Below are 5,586 nucleotides of genomic sequence, written 5' to 3'. Positions count from 1 at the left end.
TGAACAAAAGCTGGAAAGACGGCATTTTTTGCACGTGTACTTAAAAGTAAGTCATCCTCAACAAAAAATGTGAGTGTGGCTGCAAGGGTGGAGGTAGTGCCCCAGCCCCCTCAACAGCTGGTGATCTGCTGGATGGGAGGAGGATGTTTCAGCATTACCTTGTAATTAGCAGGGAAAGGAGGGTTTTCATGACAACCATAAAGCAACAAAATATAAATTAACCTCTGCTAGGAAATTAAATTCGAGGAACAGAAATAGCTTCCTTGGCAAGCCAAGAATAATGCTGCTAACACTTAAACTGGTTGCTAAGTGAGGGGGCAGAGCAAGGAAAGGATACCAGTAGCTGTGATTATTATTGCTACCTTAACAAATATATGCATTAAAGGTAATAAAATCGCACTTTTAAAAATATGCAGCTTCCCAGTGTCGTGAGGATTTCTTTGTTGGTAAACAGAGTAAGGGAACCAAGGGTCAGCAACGCCTTGGTATGCATCTTAGAGGTAATCTGTCTGTGGTCAAAATAAATCTGTTTATTTCTGTTGGTCACCAGGAAGGTTATTCCCCCTCTATAAATATGCAGGGAGATTTTTCTTGGCGAGGTTTAAATGGGTGCATGTGCTTTGCTAATAGCAGCATGTGATCGGAAGGGGGAACTATTATAAAGAACAGCTAATTGCTGGGCTTGCAGGCCGTGCAAGTAAAATTGCTCTCATTAATCTCTGCCTTTACATTGAGCCTTGATCCAGCGTCCCCTGAGACGGAGGCAGAGCTTCCCTCCGACCGCAGCGGGTGCAAAGTGCCCACCGGAGGAGACTGAGAAAGAAACGGAAATTGCTGTATTTTGGTCCTAATCTGAAATGGTTTACAGTGTGACCTTTGGCTTAATGATCTTTGTCTTCATCAAACGTTAAGGTCATGGATGGAAAAGTGCCGTGTGAGTGTTGAATAGTTGTGGGAAATGCTTTTGCCACAAATAGTGCAAGCTTGCCCCAAGTTAGGGGGGGGGTTTGTGCATCTTCTTGGACTAGCATAAAAGTCACATCATCCTAAGAAGCCAGAGCATAGCAGAAATGCTTCTGTACTTAAAGTTACTGATTAAATTAAGTGAGCTGCTATTTTGGGGCAGGTATTCCTTTCAAAAAGCATCACAGGGCAGAGATCCCTAATACTTTCCATGTAGCTGTATTGCACGGTGTAGCCATCCTTACACAGGATGTTAAAGGCGTAGGCCCTTCTGAGCCAGGCTGGCTCACTGGCTTGGATGCAAACTTGGCATGAAAATAGAACTTATTGACTTGTGAACGCTTACCTATCCCGATGCTTACTGTGATCTCCCGAAGATACGGTTCTGTGTTGCCACACGCAGTTCACGTGTTACCCTGCAGACTTCACTACAACCCCTCTCTTCCTGCTGGCTCGTGATCCCCTCATTCCCCAGCTAATTGGAGTTTGCTCTTTCATACGTACTCACACAACTTTAGAGAAGTTTGCACGAAAGGGATAGATTTCTCTTAAGCGTGTTAAGAGTATCTGTGCTTAAATACAGTACAGATTTTCCCATCTGTCAAGTTCACTTGTTACCATGAACCAAGAAGATTTCAACCAAATAGATACCTTATGTGAGAGAATGAATCTCACCAGTTGCAGTGATTTCTTGAGATCTGAGAATCAGGTGCAAGAAGATCTTTAGGGATGAGCTGGGGGGGCGGGGGGTGTTGAAGTTGCACCTGTCATTAGCAATGGAGTTGAACGAAATCTGTCCACGAGTTCATTTTCTGTAGCCCGATGTTTGCCAGACGCCGGACAACTTGGAATGTGCCTGTAACGAATTTGTGTGCTTATGCCTGCTCTGCTGCCAGGGGAAGGCGCCAGAAGGGCTGTGCGGTGCTGCCGGGACACGCTGGGCTTCAGTTTGGGGCTCACTTGTGGCACTTGGCAGGAGCTGCAGTATTCAGCCTGCTCCTGAACACGGACATTTTCTTATCGAGGGTCTTCGTTGCAGCATCAAAAAAAAAAAGTAAAAAACGCACGGGGAAAGTTTCTGAGGGGAAAAAAAACCCCAATAAATCTGAGTTTTGAGTTTGGTCAGGTACTGTCCTTAAAGTGATACACACCGTCCTGAAGTCTCGCTTCAACATGGACTTAAACATTGTTTTTTAATAATTTGACTTTGACATGTAACGAAGCACTTTGTGTTTGGGCTTCGCTTAGGGCGGTCAACTACTAGTTGGATGTGAGTGTGTTAATATTTAGGTTTGTCTCTTAAGGAAACAATCTTGGGCAAAGCCAGATTGTTTTGCTTGTGTAGCAACATATGCCTGTTGATGCCGAAGGGGTAGGACGTGGTTCTAATTTCTATGTGCAAAGTTAAAATGTCAAAACAAGCATTCTGCTAAATTCTAGCGTTAGAGGGAATGTGGGAATTTTGCTAGGTTTTAAGAAGGAATTAGGTGAAATAAAACATGAACATAGAGCAGGTTTAATCTTAATATACCCAGCTAAAGCCAGCTGTGGGATCTGGGAACCAGAGCACTGTTGGGACGCAGCTTGAGGAGCCCGTCCTGGGTCTGGCGTTAGTGAGGGATGTCGGCTACAGCGTGGGGCTGCCGCGTCCCTGACTTGGGTGGCAGCAGCTGTTCTGACTTTGCTTTGTGGAGGCCCAAGACATATGTGGTGAAAGGTCTTCTGGAGAACACTTCTCTGGAGTGTTTGTACTGTTTTTAGTGTAAACGATGTATTTGCTTCAGTCCTTAGGAAAAGGAAAGGCACAGCTTGATGGCAAAATGATTAACCCATGTAGAGAACTTGCCAAGCTAGATCTCTCCTTGGTTGTCAGGCCAGACACTTGTGCAGCCAGAAAACCTTCAAAAATTTTTTTTGGAGTGCAAAGGATGATAGGCTCTTAACTACCCGCTTTAGCTGGTACCACTATAGTACACTATAATTTGAATTACTATTTGATTTTCTGTCCTATGGTTGTTGGCAGCTCCCATACAGAATCCTTGGTTTAATGTTTATTTGAATGTTTAATTACTCTATAATAGCACAATAATTACCATGCAGCTACAGAGGAATTACATGGTTGTCTGTACTCTGTAAACCAGTGTCAACCTCATCTGCAAACAAATAATTATGCCAACATACCTGTTTAACTTAAACTGCAATTAGGCAACAGGAGAAATGTGAAAAACGCAGTTCCTGCTTTTATAAATAATACCGTGTGCAAAATTCTTTAGTTCCCTGATTTCTTTTCCTACCGTAATGTTAGATGATATGAACTGGGACCCGGAAAAATATTGCTATAGAATTAAAGGCTGATAAAGCTACCTCTGAACTGGGTGACTATATGAGTGTCCTTTCATATCCTGTTATTTCTCTAGCTGCAGGCTGTGCTCAAGCAAACAAAACCACTTCCAAGTAACTTCATGTGTCCTCCGGCTGCATCTCTGAATTTTGGGGCTTCTTCTAGAAACTGGGGGGAAAACCACAAGGTGGCAATGTGCACAAGGAAATAAAAATGCTCCGAAATCTGCCTGAAAGCCGCAGCACTCCTCGAAGATCAAATTATTCAGCCTTGAGATTCAAGTGTATTGACACTCGTCCTGTTACGGGAGTTAGTATAGGATTTCAAGCAGCTTCTCAATTTTAGAAAGATTTTACAAGTGTAAGAACGTAAACTTGTTTTTCGAAGACGAAAAATGAAAAAAACCAAACCCAAACCTGTAAGGGTGAACGTCTCTACGGGCTACTTTGTTTCGTGCTGGTAGATCACTTCGGGGAAATTTGTGTGTTTGCTTTAGGTTCACTTGTGCCCCATTGAATATTTGGAAGACGCGTTTTTCTTGTGTTGCCCATTTCCTACTTGGAGATGTGTCCCAACGCAGCCTGTTTACGCACTTGTAGCGTTGCTGGTGCTGGCTCCGGGTATGGCATGTGGGAACAGCATTGTGCCTTTTTGACCCGCCGACCCCTCCCCTTGCTTTTGGTGGGGAATGTTTCCAGGCTGGAACCCGTGGCAGAGGAAGGACAGCCTTTCTTGGGTGCAGCAGGACGCTGTGTTTAAGCAGCAGGGTACTGATGATTGAGACGACCTGGGTTCATCCCGTGTAAATCCATTTGCAGGTCTGGTTTATTCTCGGGGATGCTGGGAAACATTCTCAAATGATGCTTCCTCCTAGAGGGTGCTAGGTTTGCCTGTTGTATTGCTTTGGGGAGGGTGAAACTGGCTAAATCCAAGGGAATGCAGCTCAAAAGCAATTTTCCAGGTTATCCTGGCACTGCAGGAGCGGTGTGTGCCCAGCTGTGACTTATGCGCTGCCTGACAGCAGGGAGGAGATGTCTGATGTTGTGGGATCTTGGTGGGGTGATGTGGGGAGTCGGAGCAACTTGCCTGTGGGGCAGTTGTCCTTGCGCTCCCTTGCACAGGGTCTGCTGGCCACTGGCCATCCCCCGTGTTAGCTGTGCCTGCTGTTCTGGAGCTCTGCCTGGCTGGGACCTCTGATGTGCCAAGACGGGCTCAAAATAGGCAGGGTTCAAGGGCAGCAGGCAGGTCAGAGGAGCAGTCGGAGTGTTGGCGTGCGAAGGCGAATTCCCCGTCCTGTTCCCAAATCAGTGCCCAGGCTGGAAGCTGACTGCGAGGTGCTGAGGAGGGGTGGGGAAACACGGGGCTCAGGCTGGTTTTAGGAAACATGACTTCCCATTAAGAACCCGTCAGTGGGGAAGAGTCAGGCTTCTGTCTCTTGATGCACAATTACGGGTGAGAAATAGAGTGGAACTTACCTGGCTTCAGCTTGCTGGAACATAAACGTGAACTGCAGGAAATTTTGAGATGGAAGGTCAGTGATCGCCTTCCTAGTAGGAGAGATGTCTTTTTTTTTTTTTCTATAAGGTAAACACTATCCACAAAACCAGTGTTGTCAGTTTTTTCAAAGTAGACCCATTTCATACTCAGTCTTATTTCTCCGAGGGAAGGAGGATACTTGATTCCCTGCCTTTTTTTTTTTTTTTTTATGAAGTCGACTCATTTATTTGCTCTTCGAAAAGACTCTTTACAGCCCCTTCAGGACCGGCAGTGTGTGACTCAGGGATGGGAGGCTGCTCTGGTGCTGTGTGCTGTGCCAGGGCAGTTCTTCAGCAGCGGGGACGTCTGCAGTCCAGAACTACAAATCCCCAGCCAATGGAGACATTCGCAAAATTAAGAGTTTTAACTGTGACCCACATTCTCCTTGAAGCCCAACCTAAAGCACTGAGACACGTTCACGGGTTGTGAGTCGATGCGGCGCAAGGGGAATGTTAATCTTCTGGCAGAACAAATGCTGTGAATTATTGCGTGTTTGCTGTTCTGGGGGCTGATTATTCCCCCCTGAATATCTCCTAAACTCTTTGCCCAGGAGAAGCCCCGGCGCTGCCGGGGAAGTGTCTGGTTTTACTGCCTGTAAACACCAGATGGCACCGCGTCTGAGTGATGGGAGCCGGCAATTGAGCGGAGTCAGGAGGAAGCTCAGCTTTGAGTTTTTCTGGGCACGGTTCCAGGCAATAATATCTTTTCCCACCAGTTGTGAGGGATCTGAACTTTAGTTTGCATGA

This window comes from Rissa tridactyla, chromosome 3, assembly GCF_028500815.1.
Source record: "Rissa tridactyla isolate bRisTri1 chromosome 3, bRisTri1.patW.cur.20221130, whole genome shotgun sequence".
NCBI classification, from domain to species: Eukaryota; Metazoa; Chordata; class Aves; order Charadriiformes; family Laridae; genus Rissa; species Rissa tridactyla.
Note: the sequence above shows the minus strand (reverse complement) of the source record.